General features: G+C 50.2%; 1 protein-coding gene across 1 annotated transcript in view; it reads left to right on the top strand.

Annotated features, from left to right (window-relative positions):
- Nucleotides 1-1065: 1065 nt before the first annotated feature.
- The window catches only part of BCOR (BCL6 corepressor), an 89589-nt gene continuing 69972 nt past the window's right edge, over nucleotides 1066-20682 (top strand). The window contains exon 1 of the mRNA XM_075999277.1: nucleotides 1066-1250. The gene's annotated coding sequence lies outside the window, so the exon portion shown is untranslated. The remainder of the gene's footprint in view (nucleotides 1251-20682) is intronic.

The raw sequence follows: 20682 nt of genomic DNA, 5'->3' as shown, positions 1-20682 counted from the left end.
CCAGTCTCCTGGGTCCGCGGGTCGCGCTCTGCCTTCTCCCAGTGCGTCTTTGCGCACGTGTGTCAGTCTTCTTGCTACCTCGGCTCAGCTTGGCCTCTTCCCGCAGGCTACTTGGCATTGCCTTAGGATCGCTCCTCTTCCCGCGGGCTACTTCGCATTGCCCTAGGATCGCTGCGAGTGCCCGCCTCTTGCCCCCCCTCAGCCCGCTGACGCATCCTCGGCTCGGTGACCCCCCCAGACAGAAATATACCCTGGGTTCTGGTTTAGCTTAACCAGAGCAAATTCAAACTCAAGAGGCCTTGGGGTATCCCTCACTGTGCGTTTTCCGATGCTCTCAGCCCTAGGCCGAAACTGGAGGGGATCTTTTACGAGACCTACTTTGCATAGTTGCGGGGGAACACTTCTGTGGCGGACCTCGCGGTCTGTGGCGCTCTCCCAACTTTCAAGACCGTAAGCCGCCCAGGAGTATTGGGTACACGGTTCTGCAGCTGACCCGAAAGTTGGAGGGACATGTGGGTCGGGGCGGGTGTGTGTGTGTGTGTGTGTGTGTGTGTGTCCAGAGTGCATGTGTAAGTTCCCATTGCAGGGACTCTAGGTGGATTAGCCACCCAAAAGGTGTGTGTGTGTGGGGGGGGCAGAGCGTTGCCCTTGGGTGCTTGGGATGGGGGCCAGAGGGGACTTGCGAACACCCCAGGCCACCAAACAGGTGAAGGCACCCTTCCGAGCCCGCCCCCGGTCCCGCACGCCGCGGGCCTTTGCAGCGGAAACACGGTCGAACTCCTTGAAAGTAAACTTGCCGCGAGGGCCAGGGGATCGAAGGAGGGAGGGGGCCGGCGGAGATGTCTGCGTCAGGGAGGCCGAGAAAACTTGTGTCAAATTTCAGCCCCTAATGACACTCGGTGGCGAGGTGCCAAGGCCCTGGGAACCGCGGCGGGGGTTCTGGGTGAAAGTGACCTCGCCGCGGGGCCCAACTTGCGAACCCCGAGGCGCCCGCAGGCCGAGGGAGGCCGCGGGGGCGGGGGCGGCGGGCGGAGAGGGGGCGCTCGGAGAGCCGCCTGAGCCGAGCGGAGCGCAGGCATCTTCCGCAATCCATTCATGCACTGAAGCGCGTGCAGAGCTGCTGATCGCTGCCATTGTTACTCGCGGGCGGTGTGGGAGCCGAGCCTCCACTCTGGCGAGAGATAAATGGCCTCTGACAGCCCCTCCTCGCCAAGAGAGCTCCTCGGATTTCACCGCGCGGCGGCTCTCAGGTCTGTGCCTCGCTCGCTTCCCGGTGAGAACCTTTAAATCAGCCTCCTGGCCCTCCCTCCTCCCAGACGCTGTCCCCCCGCCCGCTCCGGCCCTGGCAGGGTCCCGGCTGCGCTGCACGCAGTCTCAGGGCCCCCACCCCATCTGAGGGGAGACGAGGTGGGGGCTCCGGGAGGACCTGGGGCCGCAGGGGGAGGCGGCTGGCGCCCCCCGCCCGGGCTCTGCGCCTCCGCCGGAGCGGAGCCCCGCGCCCCTCCTCCGCGCCCACAAGATGGATCAGGCTACCGTGCGGAGAGCGGGCTGTAAATATTTAAAAAGTCTCTCGCGCGCCGGCGGTAATGGCTTTCGCAGTCGGAATGTGTGCTAGGGGAAGAGGAAGGGCGACGTGTGTTCCGTGTGTTGCGGGGTGGGGAATTGTTCCTATGCCTTCCCCTAGGTCGGGGGTGGGCTGCTTGCTCGGGCTTCCCCATTTCCCGCCCTTCGCCTCTCCGCCGCTGCGTCCCACGATAGCATCGAATACATCGGTCGATAGGGAACTTAAGCATAGCAGGACGACTGAGGCCTGGTCGAGGTGACCCGGGAGCCACCCTCCCCACCGGAGTCTCCCAAGGCCCTAGTCTGGGACTGGCCCTAGACCCCTTGCCCCAGGTCTGCTTCTCTCTGCTGCACAAGGGAGGGCGGGAAGCACACAGATTGGAGCCCCCTGAGTTTGGGTGGTCGATAAAGCCTGGGCCGGGGTTTCTGCTGCGGAGGCTGGGCCCTGTTTGAGCCTTTGCTCCCCTCCCCAAGTCCCTCTTAAGCCTTGATCCACTCTAAAGGAGATCCACCCCCACGCCCCCGTCTGAATCTGAAAGTAGCTTTGTGGCTGCTGGGACCGAAACCTGGGAGGAGGCAACGCGAAGAGATTGGGGCGGGGAGGGGGTAGCGCCTAGGCTTAGTGGAGGTCACACGTGGACGTGGACGGGGATCTTTTGCTTATCTTGAGTGTGAGTCTGGGATCTTTAAGGCCGAGCCCAGCCGGATGGAAGAGGTGGGGGAAGGGGATCCTGCCTTCTGGGCTAAGAGAAGCTTAATGGGCCCACCACAGGGTGTGTGCCGGGTGAGGTTGTCGCCTTTGCCAGCGGCCACTCCCTGGCGGGGCGGGGGCGCCGAGTTGCCTCTGAGCTGGGGCGGGCCGGGCGCCGCGGGTTTGCGCGGAAGGTTCCTGGGGTGTGGGCTCAGGCCGGGGCTGCTCCCCTGCACCCTCCACCCCGCCCGCTCTGGGACCGGCCAAAGTGTGGGTGCTGGCGGCGTGTCGGGGCGCGCCTGGGCTGCTTTTCGCATTCGAGAGCGGGGAGCTCCCGACTCCTGGCAGCTCCGTGCACTTCGCTTCCAGAGGCTTGTGTTGCGCCCTTCTCGCTTGTTTGTCTCGTGTGAGCCTCGTAAACCGCCCTGATTTATTACCCAGACTAAATGCTTAATTTGTGAATATGAAACAGATTAAAAGGGGCGGGGGGGAGGGGGCTTGAGGTCGGCATATTTTAGCAATCAGACCAAAGCAGCCCGGCAGATGTTTCAAATTTGTCGACATTTTCAGGCTCATGTGGAAAGCCAGCCAGAATGGTCAAGAGGTCCTTTCTCCTTCCTTCAACCTGAGAACTTGGCAGTGATCAAAAGGAGGTGATTAGTAGCTATAGAGAAAAGACACCAGCAGGCAAGGAGTTAACAGAGGCTGAGCCCTTCACCTCCAGGATTGGGATGCAGGGATGGGGAGCGGTCACAAAGGCTAGCGATCACCGAGGCAGGAGGGGTCCTGGCTAAAAAGGCCCAAGACCTAGAAGCCAACTTTGAAGAACAAAGTGGAGGGGCCATTAAAAGTTAATTCAGTAAATAAACTTCATTGGTGATAAAACAAATAGGAAAGATGGAAACTCCAACTTAAAATAGCCAACAGATAATAAAAAGAAATAGCTTTGATGTGGCCTAAACATGTGCCTGCGGGGCCCTACAGTGATCTGCCTAACACAGGCCTCTCCCGAGTACCCTCCCTTTGAAAAGACCCCATGTGTACTCGCAGTGTTTTTTGGCGTTTGTCATTTTGGGGCAACTTCACACATCAAAGGCAAGCACAGTGTTCTTTTCAGCTCCCTGGTTCCAGCTGCCCAGTGAAGCAGATACAATTTCTATAAATTGGCCTTCTCCTCTGGGTTTTGATTGATCATCACCATATGAGATTATTGAAAGTCTAATGTCTTATTTCACTTTCTCCAAGGGGCGAGGAGGGGAGCAGTTTATTGGAAGTCAGGCCACGTGAAGACTCTGGTGTTGTGCAATAGTAATTTCCATTAGCCTGGATTTATCAGTCTCCTGAAACTCTCATGTGTCTCCTGCGGGTTCCTTGTACCACCTTTCCCCTCCCCCCTCCAGGTCTCAGCTTCCGTCGCTGTTAACAGGTACAATGCAAACTGGAGCCTTCGGATTGGGAGGGAGAAAATGGCTGTTGACTAAAAATAAGGAAACAAAAGATTTATTTAACATATTTATTATAACTCAAGAATCCCCTCTTTGGCCTTTGTTTTCTACTCCAAACTTTCTTGTTCCCCCTTTGCCTCGATACCATCTTTCATTTTATTAAAGTTGATTATAGTTCCTCTGTCTTGTCCCCAGACAGACAAAGGCTTAGGGAAAGTCAAAGAACGTGTTAATTATATGTTTCTTGTAAACTGACTTTTCATTTCCCCCTAACACATTTAGTTGGCTTGGTGTTTAGTTTAACACTCAATTGCTGCAAATATGCTGCTTAGAAATGCTGCTTTTATTAAAACAAATAAATGAATTCAAAGACCTTTCTAATTTCAACTCGCGTGGGCTAGAAACAGAAGAGAAAACTGAAAGTGAGAGTGAGGGAAAGGCAGCAGGGAGGGGAGAGAAGGGAGACCAGAAAACACACACACACACACACACACACACACACACACACACACACACAGCATTCCTCCTGCCATCCCTCCCGAAGCCATGTTAAACTGGTCCATACAATTGTCCCTGGCTGCGCCCTGCAGCTCGCCAGCCCGCCTGGATTTTCCATCACTTGGCGCCTAAGGCAATCATTAGCGGAGAATGGACAACCTCCCCTACCTGCCGGCAGCCGTCACTTACCAGCCAGGGGAGGCTGGCTGCAGGCTCCTGCGTTGGGCCTGGGCCCCATTTGCTCAACCCGAGAGGGGTCCTTGGTTTTTGCCCCTGGGTGCATTGGTGCCTAATTAAACTCTATCCAGGGCAACATGCACTAAATATACTTAGGCTGAGAGGAAGCTGGGAGGAAAAGGTAGTCATTACCTAGGCAGAGAAAGTGAATCTTCTGAGAGAGGAGGAAGGCATCCCTGTGATGGCACTTTCTGCTTACCCTCAGCAGAGCATTGGAGTGCACATTAACGCTGGTTCTGAAATCAAGGAGAAATGGAAATCGAGAAGAAAAAAAATCCATAGCGCACACATATCTAAACAGGGCCTGTGTCACCAGGCAGGAGGGAGGCCTGTTGTAGCTCCGAACAGACAATGCTGGCTGCAGAAAAATGACTCGCGTGCCCTTGTGGCATTAGAGTTATTGCTCGTGTGCCACGGCCCCATCACATGCAGGACCTGGAGCTGTATAAATGGCTGTGGGGACAGAAAGGAACAGATATGTCAAGAGTCCAAGGACTAGGTGTGTGTTGTGAAGCTAAACAGACCGTGGAGGAGTAGGGGAGAGTCCTCAACTGAAGACTAGGGTCCCCACTAGGACCCGGGTCCAGGCAGAATCAAAATGACCTGACTTGGCACTAAAGTGACAGCTGGCAAACAAGAATGTGTGCAGATCTTGTAGAAGAGTCTTTCGTTGAGCCCTATTTAACCCAGTGGAGGAAATCATTTCAGAGGGTGAAATCAGTTCAAGGTGACATATTAGTGGCAAAAGTGAGACCAGAACCCAGAGCTCCCTACTTCAGGAAACAGAATCAGAGGAGGAAAGCTACTTCTGTATAGAGAAAGACCCAGAGTGCTCTTTGTCACTGAAGAGACTTAGTATTTTAGTCATTTAGCATTTATTAAGTACTTGCTGTGTGTAAAGCACTATGTTGGGCATATGGGGCCACAAGAACTCTGAGCCTTCTAAGGACTGAGCAGGGGAGACTATGTCCTTTTATGTGCCTGGTAACAAAGGCCATGAAGGACAATGGGAAAGGGGTTTGGGGAAGGGGAGAAGGAAGCCAGTCACTCACAGGGTTCCACTTTTAAATGCAGCCCACATCAGGGTTAACAGGTGGGCAGTGAAGCCAGAAGGCAGCCTGTAGCAAACGACCACTCTGTCCCACCTGAGCGAAGTCCTACCTGGGCCTGCGAGATTATCCTTCCAGGGCTGAGGATGTAAGAGAGGTCATCTGGGCCTGGGCCCTTCACTTCCCCTTCCTTGGAGGGCCTGACTTTGTTTCCCAAGGCAGGCCAGGGAAATTATTCTAATGCAAATGGAGGAAGCAACTTTTCTAGCTGGAACACCATGCACTGCAGTTCTCTCTCTTGCCCTGGACAAACAGAAGAGCATAGCTTATCCCTAAAAGCTCCTGGACAAATGTAGGCTCTCTGGGGGAGCTGGTAAGGGAATACTGCCTCCCTTAACAAAACAAACCTGAGAATCTCCAAGGTTTAGCACTGCACGTGGAGTCTCCCAGCAGAGAAGGGGGCTGGTTTACGTGCCCCCCCGCATTCCACCTGCCCCTTGGGGCGCTCTCAGTGTGATCACAGGTGCCCTTCCTCAAGCCATCTGGCCTGGGCCCAGCCTCTGCTCTTGGTTTCCCTTAGCAGAGGCGAAACACGCTGGAACCTTCAAAGCACATTCCTAAACACTAAGGGAGACTGTGGGGAAGTGAAAACAAAGAGGCCAAGGAGCGCTGGAGCAGTTCAGCTTACAGAGTCTGTGGGCCAACAGGGCTGGCCCAAGTTCAGTCAGACTTCCTGGCTCCGGGCCAGCCAGAGCTGGCAGCATGCCCTCTCTAGCCCACTGCTCAGGCCCCATTGCCCCCCAAACCTGGGCACACCCCAGAGCAAGCCTGAGCCCCAGGAAGCCCTGCTGCCCCTTGGCAGCCCTCTCACACCACCACCTCCCCGTTTGGTTGCTAGTGCCAAGAGCCAAGGAATGGCCTCCAAAATCTCTTAAGCCAGAGCTTCCCAACAGCAAGTGGGTTGCCAGTGGGCCAAGAGTGGGATCCCCCAGCCCCTCAGACTGGCCTGGGGGAGACCCAAGTTCCCTGCCTGGTAGCTTCAGGCCATGATGGGCAATTGTGAATACTTGGTCACTGTTTACCCTGTGCACCATAAAGATATCATATTCTATGTGTGCCAAGGCTGGAAAGCACTGCTTGCTTGTCATAAGTGTGACATCCATGTCCCAAGAGTTACCCACACACATAAATGGGGAGGACATCAGGCCACGTGGTCCCTCTTGGATGGTGAGCATGGCTTAGTCAGTCATTCAACAGGCATTTGCAGGAGCCCCCCTTGTCTGCCCCACACTGTGCTTGTAGATGGATTTTGGGGGTGGCTGGGGAGACTCCAGTTACCAGAACCCAGGCCCCTCCTTAGAGAATGTAGAGTCTCCCCAAGAGAGATAAGCCCCACGAAGCTGAAACCCTCACTGTGCTCATGCTAAAGCCAGAAGAAAGAGCAGCCTTTAGTTTTACTCCTCAGGCACATATTTTTTAAGCCAGAGGGGGCATGATGTATTTCTGCTCACTTTCCACTTACAGCTGGATAACCAAAGACTCCCTCAAACTCCAAATAGCTGACCTGCTGAACAGGCACTTGAGAGCTGGGGGTTCTGTGCTTTCTTTCCCAAGGCTCCACCCAGACAGCATCAAGTTCATGGCAGATGTTATGGTTAACACATGCACGTGGCAGACAATTCAAAGAATATAAATGGGTGTGTTCGGTGCCTCTCTCATGCCCATTTCTCAGTCACTCAGTTTGCCTCTCTGCAGGCAACCACTGCTCCCAGTTTCCTGCTCACCCTTCCCAAGATAGTCTATTAAGGCTGATTATTTTTAAAACTTTATTTTGAAAAATTCCAAACCCACAGAAAAGTTGAAAGAGCAGTACAATGAACACCCATATATGAAGGCAGATTTTCAAAAGCGCTATATTTATTCAACACGCCTGTCCTTGGAAAGAATTCAAAACCCCTTCAAAGATCTGAATTATTTTATCTTCAAATGTTACTTAGGAATACTTTACCCCCCTCGTAGATATGTTGCTTGCTTGTTCATCCCCCCTCCTCCTAACCCCTAACCCCTTGTAAGTGTGACTTGTGTATATAGCAGGCATTTATAATAAAGCTTGTGGATATGGCCAGGCACGGTGGCTCATGCCTGTAATCCTAGCACTCTGGGAGGCCGAGGCTGGAGGATCGCTTGAGCTCAGAAGTTCAAGACCAGCCTGAGCAAGAGCAAGACCCCGTCTCTACTAAAAATAGAAAAAATTAGCTGGGTGTGATAGCATGTGCCTGTAGTCCCAGCTACTTGGGAGGCTGAGACAGGAGGATTGCTTGAGCCCAGGAGTTTGAGGTTGCTGTGAGCTAGGCTGACACCACTACACTCTAGCCAGGGCAACAGGGCAAGACTCTGCATCAAAAAAATAAAATAAAATAAAGACTACATGGTAGTTTGTATGGGGGAGCCAGTCTGCTTGAGTTTGAAACCTGACTGTGCCACTTGACCAGCTGTGTGACCTTAGGCAGTTACTCTTGCCACCTCACTTTGCACATCCATGAAATGGAGAGAAATAATGCAATGTATGCCATAATGTTAAGAGGATTAAATTAGTTGATGGACATAAGGCACATAAAATAGTGCCTGGCATATAGAAAGTGCTTTCTAGGTGTTAAGGAGACTTGAGACTTAAACACATTTGGTATCACCTTTGTTTTGGTGATCACATATAAGTCATGTGGCCCTGAGTTAATGACCTCTGAGTTTTCATTGGTAACCACGACAGAGGTCCAAGGAAACCAGGAATGTGGCTTCATAATCGTTCCTTGCCTAACATAGAGGATTGCCTGTGCTCAGCATGTAAGTGGCAAGGACTGCTCATGGACAGTTTCCACACTCATGGAGAGTTTCTAGCTGTGCTTATTAAAAAGACATTCGGAGGGAAAGTTTCCTCCCCCCTCTCTTTTATAGCCTGACTAGTTGCTGTCCTGCTGATAGAACCATCTTAGAAGAAAGAGCTAGCATATGCTTTAACAACAGACTCAGAAAGAATATGTTCTCCCCCAGGGTGATGTCTAGGCTCATAAAGACCCAACCAAGGTCACAAAGTTGAAGTCAGATGGAACAAGAAGGTATGACCCATGAATCTCCACTGTCTGGCAAGGCACAGAGAGTCTTGTTGCCTCTGGACAAAGTTTTTTGGGATGTTCTTCACATAGGAAGTGTTGAATGGTGATGTCCTAAGAGCCAGAGGCAGGAGAGGACTGGGGAAAGATAAAGGAATTTGTTTAAAGGTATACTTTGCTCTATGCTCTAAAATACCGTGCCTAATGTTGGGCTTTGACGGCTGTAATATCTGACCTTGACATTGTGGTGTTTCTGCCATATAATTTAATTAACGTGCGACGCCGGCACAATGCCAGAGAGTCAAACATTCTGACAGCTCTTGGAAGCCACATAAGTCCCTTTGAAGTTCCCCCCAGTGAACTGACACACAGAGAAACCTCCCGAAGTTGGGGACAGCCTCTGATATAGTGTACAGAAATTTAACTGTGTCCTGGTTATATTGGATGGCACTGGCCAAGCCACCTGCTGGCTTGTCACAGTTCTGGAGACCTGCTGTGGTTTCGGAGGGCCCCAACCATCATTGGCCCATTGGGTAGAAATAATTGATCCTTCATCAGGGACAAGATTCCGAGTCCTCCTGTTGCCAGATTTTTCTCCACAAAATGTTTCCTTCTTCCTCAACATTGTCTATTGCAAAGTCATTGAGCTGCACACAGGAACATACATTAGATAAGAAGTATATTAAGTAAGGAGAAAAAAGACTATATACATCCGTTCTGCACATAATTATTTAACACCCACTATACACCTACCAAAGCTTTGGGCATTTATAGCAAGGAAAAAAACAGTGTCTTGGACATCATAAAACTACATTTTACTGGGGAGAGAAAGGGAATAAAAACATGAGCAAAAATATATATATAATATTTCAGGTTGTTAATAAATGCTCTGAAGAAGAAGGGTAAGGGGATAGAGAGAGATGGGATGGATGTTCTTTTAGATAGTAGATTGTACATTATGAGCTGGGTTGACAGAGAAATGTGCTCAGATAGTGTATCAGTCAGCACTTGCTGGAATAATGCTGTATAACAAACTACTCCAAAATATCAGCAAGCACTTATTTCTTACATACACACCTGTGGGTCACTTGTTGTTAGCTAATCTAGACTGTGCTCAACTGGGCCTGACTCCAATTGTGGGTTGGGTCTAGGTCTATGTGTCTCTCATTCTCCATGGACAAGTGGGCTACCTGGCACATGCTCTTCTTGCAGAGATGGCAAAAGTGCAAGATGGTAGAGAGCAAACACCATAACTCTTAAGTCCTAGACTCAGAACTAGTACACTGTTACTCTGCCTACATCTTACTGGCCAAAAGAAGTCATGTGACCTGACATTGATGGGATGGGGAGACATATTCCCCCTGTAGCAGGATGAATTGCAAAGTCACATGGCGAAGGACGTGCTTACAGGGTGGGGTGAAGAATTGGGAAGAGTAATGGAATCTGAAACAGATGGTTCAAACCAAAACTATGTATCTCTAGCTATGACATTTATATATACAAATATATGTATCAAATGATAAAACCGCCTTGGTTGGAATCTTCTGTTTTAGATTAAATTTAAATAAATCCATGCAATAATTACATTAACAACCCTGAGGTGGTTTATTATGGCATCAGAGGCTTCTGGGTCATTGCTGCCAATCTCAGGAAACCTGAGAAGATGGGCCACAGGCTATCCCAACGCTGAGAGAGAAGAAGGCCATGATGGAATGGAGACCTTTCTTCCTGCTTGGGCTTCCTGTGCGGGGAAGGTGCAGGTGGGAAAGATCAGATCAAGTTTCCTTGCTGACCTCTGCGCATGTCTGGGAGTAGCATAAATCTGGCCTAGGACCCAAGAGATATCACCACTGGGCCTCACTCTACTACCAACTTACCCTTTAGCTGGTTTCACTGGCTGTGCAGGACACCCCTTCACCTGTTGTATGAAGCTGGTCAAAGATTCCAGCTCTTCTTTGCAGCATCTTTCCCCCAAGTTCTGCCCCACCTTTTCCTTGCCATCCTTGAATAATGTGGGAGGGATCCCTAAGTGTCTCTTCAGAAAGCGATGGTTTCTAATTTTGGGCCTTCCTTCAGTGAAATCCTCTAGGGCTCTGCAGTCCGCCAAGTACTGGGACCTGGCCCTTCCCTTTAGGAAGGAAAGCCCCTGTTCAGTGGATTGCAACAGTTAATGGAATAACCCAGAGTAATTCCAATCAAAGGCATCAACTGTCTACAAATTCAAAGTGGCAGCATTAAGGTTTATATCTTGTAAACAGAGAGAATGGGGACTGGGGTGCTGAGGCAGATACTTTTTTTCTTTGCTTTTTTTTTTTTTTTTTTTTTTTTTTTAGAGATAGGGTCTCACTTTGTTGCCCAGGCACAAGGGCAATGGCATGATCATAGCTCACTGCAACCTCAAATTCCTGGGCTCAAGTGAACCTCCTGCCTCAGCCTCCCAAAGTGCTAGGATTGCAGACATGAGCCACCGTGCCCGGCCCAGATAAGTTTTATGGTGGGGGCCCCATGGGGATTCAGACCATCTCTTACTTGGGATAATTCTGGCTCCTATTTCCAAAGGTGTATGAGGTGATCTATCTGAAACTCATGCTAGCCTAGAACTGCAAGGGGGACTGCCTTTTAGACCAGCCACCATTACAGAGTGTGTTGGATATTCCTGAAACTGCAACTTGGTCTCTGATTTCATTGGCAACTTTTCTTGATTTTACTGGGTCCATCTTGAACTTATTCATGTTTGTCTCCCCTGGCTTTGTTTCTGTGCCACTCGATGTAAATCTCTTCACAGCTCTGTCCCAGAGGCCCTTCTGTGCTTTTAGCCTTTGTTCTCCATTGGATGATGATGATGATGATAGTGATTTACTTTTTATTGAAGCTAGATAGCTATATAGAAAAGTGCACACATCATCACATCATTAATGGATAGCTCAATGAACATACTGAAAATAACTAGTATCCAGATCAAGAAACAAAGCATTACCAGCATCCCAGAAATCTCCTTGTGCCCCTTCAAGGTACTATGGCTCCAAAGGTAACCACTACCTTAATTTCTAATAGCATCAGTCAGCATTGCCTGATTGAGTACTTTATACTATCTACAATTCTGTTGCGGGCATTGGGACGGTTTTACTTTGGGGCTATTACTAATAGTGCTGCTATGAACATTTGTGTACATGCCTTCTGGTGTCCACATTTCTGCTGGGTGTACGTATACCCAGTTGAATTGCTGGGCCATAGGTTGTGCCTATGTTCAGCTTGAATAGTTACTACCTGAGAAGTTTCCCAACATGGTTGTACTAATTTATATTCCCACAAGCTGAGTATGAGAGCTCTCTTTGCCAGCACTTGGAATTTTCTTTTTTTCCTTGTAGGCATTTCTGGTGGGCTGTATTAGACTTTAAGCTCCTAAAAGGAAGAAAGAAAGTATTTTTCTTCCTTTAAAATTCTTCCATGTGTCTTTTTTTTTTGAGACAGAGTCTCCCTTTGTTGCCCAGGCTAGAGTGAGTGCTGTGGTGTCAGCCTAGCTCACAGTAACCTCAAACTCCTGGGCTCAAGAGATCCTCCTGCCTCAGCCTCCCGAGTAGCTGGGACTACAGGCATGCGCCACCATGCCTGGCTAATTTTTTCTATATATATTTTTAGTCGTCCAGTTAATTTTCTTTCTATTTTTAGGCCAGGCGTGGTGGCTCACGCCTCTAATCCTAGCACTCTGGAAGGCCAAGGCGGTAGGATCGCTGAAGGTCAAGAGATCGAAACCAGCATGAGCAAGACCCTGTCTCTACTAAAAATACAAAGAAATTAATTGATCAACTAAAAAATATATATACAAAAAATTAGCCGGGCATGGTGGTGCATGCCTGTAGTCCCAGCTACTCGGGAGGCTGAGGCAGTAGGATTGCTTGAGCCCAGGAGATTGAGGTTGCTGTGAGCTAGCCAGGAGATTGAGGTTGCTGTGATGCCATGGCACTCACTCTAGCCTGAGCAACAAAGTGAGACTCTGTTTTTAAAAAAATTTATTTTTTTCTTTCTATTTTTAGTAGAGACGGGGTCTCGCTCTTGCTCAGGCTGTTTTCAAACTCCCGAGCAATCCTGCCTCCTCGGCCTCCCAGAGTGCTAGGATTACAGGCGTGAGCCACCACGCCCGGCCTCCATGTGTCTTCTGTAAAGCCATTATGGTAGCCAATGCCCTGGGAAATAAAATCCTGTGGTTTTCTGTGAATTTTCAGTAAAATCTGAAATTTGGCTCTTGATCTTTAGTGACAGTAGCTTTTGGAAACAGAAAATAAAAATCTGGATCAAATTTCAAGTCCCCCACACCCGTGATCTGGTCTGTTCTGCCCCTGTCCTCTGGTTCAACAGCTGCCACAGAGCACACCAGCAGAGCAGCGCATCCCGCTGCCCACCCATGCCCTAGTGCCTGCTCTGCCTGCCCTTCTAGGGAGCCTCACCCTCTGGGCCCTCCGCCCGGAATGATCCCCTGCTCATTCCCAGCTCCAGGCACTGCCTCCTCCTCTGAGCCCCTCCCAAATTGCTGGAGGCCACGTTTTGTCTAATTCTCCCAGTTGCCTTTGTGCTTATTGTCACAGTCACAAAACTTATTCATCTCTCATCTCTTCAGTTCAGTTGTTAAGTTCTAAGAGAGCAGCGACCAGAGAGCCTAGCAAGGTGTTAACACACCCATGGATTGTACTTATCGATTGGATACACTGCCATCAAGTTCCGTCTCTTAGTTGTGTGGGAGTAGAAAAACCTTCCCAGATGTTAGGGTCAAGAAAGTCTAAATTTAATCAGATGAACACAGATCATGAGTGATTTTTCTAACACTGGTATATTTTGAAGAAAAACTTCCTAGTCCCGTCTAGTTGTCCATAATAATTTCGCTGAGCAGAGGGGGGGGCACTGTCTGGTTGACACACTAACTGCCTCAGGGTCACCTGGGGTACCAGTTTAGAATGCAGAGTCCTGGCCTGGCGCCTGAAACTTCTGACTCAGTAGGCCTGGGGTGGGGCCTAGAAATCTCTATCTTTAACACGCCACAGCTGACTCTGACGCACAGCCAGGTTTGGAAACTAGTTGAATCTGAAAAGAATGTTCTCTTCTTGCAAGTGAGAAAATGTCAGGGGGCAACCCGAGAAGGGGCTGTGATTTGGATTTGGAGAGACCAGGCTTGAGTCTTAGCTCTACCACTTACATAGGCAAGTTATTCAGCCCCTTGGAGCCTCAGTTTCCTTTTCCATGAAGTGGGAACAGCACCAGGGATCTGTTTTGGTTACTAGTGCCATACAACAAATTACCCAAGAACTTTGCCACCTATAACAACTGTTTTATTTTGTTCACAATGCTGTGGGGCAGGAGTTCTGGGAAGGGCACATTTAGGTAGTTCTCACTTGAGGTATTTCATTCGGTTACAATTACTTATCAACGGGGGCTGCGGCCATCTGAAGGGTGTCCAAGATGGCGTATACTCCTGTAGCTATCAGTTGATGCTGCCTGTTGACTGGGGCACCTATGTGTGACTCACTGCCATGACAGTTGACTTCTTACTGACTTCTCCCAGAGTGAGTGCTCCAAGAGAGCCAAGAGGAAGCTGCACGGCCTTTTCTGACTTAGCCTTACAAGTTTCACAGTGTCACTTCTGCTGTGTTGAAAGCGGTCACTAGCCCACCCAGATTTCTAGGAGTAGGGACATAGACCACACCTCTTGGTGGGAAGAGTGTCAAATAACTTGCAGGCATGTTTAAAACCGCTACAGTATCTCATGGGGTTGTTATGAAGATTCAGTGAGATGATCTCTTTGAAGTGCTGGACAAAAAAACTTGAGTTCCCCTTCTTCTAATTTGAGGCCCGGAAGCTCACGGGACAAAGTCAATGCCAGGTGCCTGGTTTCCAGTTGCAGTTGTTCATGTCTACTGAGCTGTAGGGATGGGGAGAAGGGACCATTTTCTCAGTTTCTAGTCATTTCTAGTCCCTTTGGATAGTAAGTACAGGTCAGCAGTGGGGCAGCTCCTAATTCTGACCAGCTCAGCTCTCCGAGGAGGTGGGATCCACAAGGTCTCCCATGATCCCTGCAACCCCGTATCAGCCTTACCCACGTGCCTGATCTCAACTGGAAGCTCACTGGGCTCCAAATGGGAACAGCTGGTTGAAGACTCCACATTTTCAGGACAGATATGCAGCAACTGTCTTGTGAAGAGCAGGGTTGGGTGAGGCTGAGAGCTGCACAGCAATGCGAGAATGTAGTCCCCAGAGTTCATATTCCTGGGCTCCTTCTATGTCCCTAACACCATGCTGAGGGCTAGAAATGGTCACATGCCTTCATGCTGTCATCAATGAGCACATACCAGGGCCCGAATGAGTGATGTGTGCGTACTCCAGGAATCCATGGCAGAGCAGGTCTCAGAGGACTGGGGAGGCCAAGAGAGACCTCCTGGACTAAGTAACCAGGCTAAGCCACGCTGCAGGCTGCCCATCCATGCCTCAGTTTCCTCATCTGTAAAATGATAGTAATGAGGTGCCCACCTCATCGTGTGGCCCTGAGGAGGAACTGGGGGTGCACCCTTCACCAGGTTGCTCTCCACGTGTTTGGGATTTAGATAAGCAGGAACAGGGAAGGAAGGCTGGGTGCGTGGGGAGTTGCCAAGGGAGGGCAGGATCACAGAGAAGGGGAAGCCAGGAGGCTAGAGGGAGGGTGGGGGAGGGGCAGCCTGCTCCAGGGGTGGAGTCTGTACTTAGGGGCAGAGCCACCGCTCCTAGCTCCCCAGGTAAGAGCTTCCACCCCCACCTCAGCCCCCTCCTCCCCAAGGCCTCCCAGCTCCTCCTTCCCTCTCTCTCTCTGGACTTCTCCTCCCTTAGACATTGTCTGGAAGCTCTGCCCACAGCCTGGACCCAGTCCCTCCATTATATGAACAGCTCCTCCTGTCTACTCACTGCGCAGAGATCCCCATTCTCCTTCTGTCACCCTCCTTTAGCATGACACCTTGGGGGAGAGGAAAGACCATCCTTTTGAGAGTCCAGGCACCACTAGCTCTGTGACCTTACGAGAGCTGTTTAACCTCTCGTCATCTCAGTTTCACTATCTACAAAATAGGGTAATAGTGTGACTAGTGCCTTACATTGACCATGCTTCTATGAGGATTAAATAAGGGAATGCATCAAATATGCACCGAGTGCCTAGTAGGTGCTAAATAAAAGGCAGCTATTTCCATAATGATTCTAGGGCTGTGTATCCAGAGGGTGTTTGATTAATTACAGCCAGGGATTTGACTTGCACGGGTGAGTGCTTATTATTAGAGGACAGATAAAGAAATGAAGGTCCTCCTTTCTTTCCCTTGATGATTCAGGGAAGGCAGTCCCTCTTTACCTCCTGAGAATTACCTCTGTGCTGTGGCCCAGAACTGGAATCAGTGAGCACAGATGCCATCGGAGGGGGACACAACCCAGAGGTAACTGGGAAGCCCTTAGGGAAGAAATGGTTCTAGATAAAGCTTTTACCCTGTAATTGAGGGCTTTCCTCAATATTCACAAAAAAGACTTGCTTCCTAAGACTTTCTGATGGAAACCCTTGTACAGTATGTTTTGGTGAGCTATATCGGTTTGCTATTGCTGTGTAAGAAACCACCCTAAACTACAGTGGCTTAAAGCAACAACAATTTCTTCCTCCCTCACAATTGGTGAGCTGGCTAGGCAGTTCCTCTGCTGGTTACGCCTGGGCTCAGTCATGCAGCTGCAGTCAGCTAGGGGACATCTGTGAGGACGTCCAAGATGGCCTCATGAGTCTGGGCAGTGGGTGCTGGCTGTCACCTGGGGTGAACTTCCACTCTTCTCCCTGTGGCCTCGCAATCTCTAGGATGTGAGACTGCCTTCCTTACGTGGCAGACTCAGAGCTGCCCAAGGGGGTGAAACAGGAAGCTACAAGGCCTCAGAAGTCACACAGAATTACTTCTGGTGCATTCTGTTGGTCAGAGCAAGCTACTAGTTAGCCTAGATCCTGGGGGAGGGGATTAGTCTGCTGGAGCTGCCATAGTAAAGTGCCACACACTAGTGGCTTAGACAAATGAAATGTCCTGTCTCGCTGTACTGGAGGCTAGAAGTACGAGAACAAGTCAGTAGGGTTGGTCCCTTCCAAAGTCTCTCTCCCTGGCTTGAAAATGGCCACCTTTTCTCCGTGTCTTCACATGGTCTTCCCTCTGTGTGCCTCTGTGTCCTAACCTCCTCTTCTTATAAGGACACCAGTCAGATTGGATTGGGCCCACCCAAATGAATGCATTTTAACTTAATTGCCTCTTTAAAGGCCCTATTTCCAAATAAGGTCATATTCTGAGGTCCTGGGGGCTAGGAACTCAACCTATGAATTTGGAGGGGGGACAATTCAGCCCTGAACACACCCCCTTGGTGGGAGGTGCTGCAAAGAACTCGTGGCCATGTTGACGTGAAATGATCCAGTGTCCCACCATAGGAAGCGCTCGAACGTGCCAGCTGCTCATATTACTATTGTTGCTATTTCATTGTCTGCCCATCGTGAGGTTATTGAGGAAAAACTCCAACTTTAGGCCCTACATCCTCCAGGCTCGATTTCTCCAACTATCAGCCACCTTTCCCAGGCAGATGCTAGAGCCAGCTGCTGTCTCTAATACATCACTCCTGGGACACAGCAGGCTGCAAGGACCACCTCACCTGCCTCTGTCACTTGTTCTCTTCCCACTTGTTCAGCTGGCCTTGAGTGGACTGTGTGGACAGCCTTCCAGCACAGGAAGAAGCAAGCTGGCCATACCAACCTTTTTCACCCCCCATGTACACCCCTCCATCTGACCCAACATTGGCCCCAAACTGCCTAGAACATTTTTTCCAGGATGGCCTCCCTTGAGAGTACATCTTACTCATTTCCATAACCCCTGATGTATACAGGTAGGTTCTTTAAGAAGTGTTTGTGGAATAGAATTGATTTCAGAATCATGATCCCCTACCCTAGCTCACCATATTCCACTGAGGCTGCAGATCCCAAAGTTGCAAAGAGCCCAGCGGGGTTCTAGGAGTTTCTCCTATCACAGCATCTCTGAGGCTCATTCCTCCCCTCTCAAGACCCCTGTTCCTTCCCCAGAATCTATTCCACAGCTGCCCTTCTCCACCATGTGGCATCCTCGAGGGCAGGGGGGTTTGACATTAAACCTGACTTTTGCCTACTATAGATGGGTGGAACAGTGGTGCTGAGAGAGGAGGCATTTCTGCTTCCCCTGCCTGAGTCCCCTTACACACACACACACACACACACACACACACACACACACACACACACACACAACCAGGAAGCTTTCCTGCCCCCCTGCCTGCATCTTCTCCCAGTCTGTGTTCCTGAACTTCTGGAGCCAGATAAATGGAGTGGAGGAAAGACACAGCTACAGATAAAGCCATGTCAAGAGAAATGAGAGAGTATGGGAGAAAACAAGAAAAAGAAAGGGCTCGAAGTCGGGAGAAGTCAAACACCATGTTGTTTGCAGCTCTGGTGTGTGCATCATGCCGCTGAGGGAAGCAGCCTTGGAGATCTTGCGACAGAAAAGGCTGACAAAGCCAACACCCATTGTCAGAGCTAAGGCCCTTCAAGGCGGTCCAATTTTGGTTCTATCTCTGCACCACTATGAAGCGATGGTGCAGATGGCTTCATTAAAAAAAAGTGCTTAACTGACAGTCGCATCCCTACTGACTCTACACACAGCCCTCCCCTCCCATAGTGCTCTGTTGGAGGGTCCCTGAAACCCCTTCTCAACCCCGTCCCCACCCTCTGCCACTGCACACACAGCTTGGTGGCAGGCCAAATATGATGTCCCCGTGAAAGTAGGAGAAGCAGTTTCATCCGCAAGGGGAATTCACCAGGGATTTAAGGAAAGGGTCAAAATGCAGATCTCTAATCCCCATGCCCCTGTTCTTAAGTTTCTTGATGTGCAGTGGATATCTTTAAACCTCTGTAAAGGAAGGTCAGTTAGTGCCCCAGACTCCCAGGCCTCAGAGTTGCCTCACGGCCCAAGAACGAGGTCAGATGTGATAACTGCTGTGCTGTGGCCAAAAGCTTCCACCACGCAGAGCAGTTCTCCTAAACCAGAACATGTTTTCTAAACAGTCTGGCTGGTCAGTCAGGCCCAGGGCGCTGGTGGGCAGCAACAGGCTAAGTGTGATGCCGGCTTTGCCCCAAAGCTTTGGGCCTTTTCCACAAGCACGCTCCACCTCACTCTGCACTTTGAGTTGACTGCCTGGAAATAGAAAACATCTCTACCCTGGCGGTGAGAGATCTAAGCACTAGTGACAGGGGAGTTTAAATTTTCAGGACAAGTGAGGGAAGGCTGCTAAGAATATCCAGCCACAGGCCTGACCACAAGCCAGTTAACGCCCCACGTGGCGGCTTCCGTGGTCCTTTGGGCATGGGAGGCAGGAGCTGACTGGGCAGCTGGTGCTGGAGGAGTCCCTCGACTGAAAGTGTGTAGACATGGAAGTAAAGAGTAAAATAACATTAAAGACAGCCAACCACCCGATCCTGCCCTCAAGGAATATGTAATCTGAGAAGGGAAGACATCGACCTACCAAAGGTACTTACCATGCATTAACAGATAAAAGCAAAGACAACCATATAGAAGGGACCAGAAGCTCTGAGATAGCCAGTGCCAACAAGAGCCTGGCTTCTCGCAGCCAGATCGGGTGGCTCCTGTGGCCTAGCGGCTGACAGCCTAACAGGGAGTCAGGCAGGCCCATGCCATGTGTTCCACCTTCAAGCCCTCAATTTCCTTATCTGCAAAGTGAGGGGTTTGGAGTCCTGTGGCATGAATGTTTTGGGCCTCTGAGGCTCTCTGGGATTCTGATGCATGCACTCTTGGAAAAATGGACATGTGCACTGAGGGCCACTGTTTTCACACTGTTTCCAGAGGTTGCCTGGCTCCAAGGAGACAATCCAAGGCCCTCAAGCCAAAGTTCTGGGCTTTTGATTTAGGGGAGGGAGTATTCTTAGAGGGCTGGAAAAGGCTGGGTAGAATTTGCAGGGAAAGTGAGATTGAAGGATGGGCAGAACTGCAATCTCTATGCTTTCATTCAACAAATGCCATGAGCGTCAACTGTGAGCGAGCCCAAGGGATGCATGCAGCCACAAAGAGAGCAGAAAAGATCTCAGGTCTTGTGGAGCTCCCATTCTAGCTGGAGAGACAGCCCATTCTGCTCTAGCCACACGGGCTGTCCTTCGCTTCTTCAGATAGTCCAAGTCAGCCCTACGTCAGCACCTGTGTACTTCCTTTTCAGCTGCCGGGAACTCTCCTCTATACTCATACAGCTGGTTCCTTCTCATCTCAAAGTCATTTTTTCAAAGAGGCCTCCTGGGCCATCCTGGCTAATGCTACCCTTCCCTCCCACTATTCTCAGCCACACTGCTCTGTTTCATCTTCTTTGTGACGCATGTCACCATGTGAAGTTACCTTATTTGCTTTCCAATTTATGGTCTATCTCCCATAGGATAGGGACCTTGTCAGTCCTGTTCTCCATGGTGCCCTGGCACCCAGGACAGGCTTGGCACAGAGTAAACAACTGTCAAATACGTGATGAACCAAATGAACTAATTATAGACTTAATGCTAGATTGCTGTGTTGGGGAGGCCTGTAATGCGGGGGAAAGACACGGTGGTTTGAGAGGGTAAGGCTGGGTGATTAAACTGGTCTGGACGACCGTTTGGGGAAGGTGTCTTGCAGGAAGTGCTGTTTGAACAGAGCTGTGAACGACTAGGCGAAGGGGGTGGAGGGAACGTCTGGTCCCGCTCCTGATGTGGGAAAAGGCTGGAAACAGAGCAGCCCAGAGCCAAGGTCTCAGGGGCAGAGCCTGGTGAACTGGCTGAGGTTCTCATCTTCATCTCTGGCTGCAGATCCAAACCCCTTTACCTCCTGGGCATTCCTCCTGCTTTGCAATCTGGCTACTCTGGAATCCTGGTTGTTCCTTACAGGCAGCAGGCACTCTCCTGCCACAGGGCCTTTGCGCTGGCTGTGCCTCTGCCTGTAAGACCCTTCCCCCAGAAATCTGCTTGGCTCACTCTCTCACCTCCTTTGAGTCTTTGTTCACATCTCACCTTTCAA

Source organism: Microcebus murinus, chromosome X, assembly GCF_040939455.1.
Source record: "Microcebus murinus isolate Inina chromosome X, M.murinus_Inina_mat1.0, whole genome shotgun sequence".
Taxonomy (NCBI): Eukaryota; Metazoa; Chordata; class Mammalia; order Primates; family Cheirogaleidae; genus Microcebus; species Microcebus murinus.
Note: the sequence above shows the minus strand (reverse complement) of the source record. Positions and strands in the feature narration are given on the sequence as shown.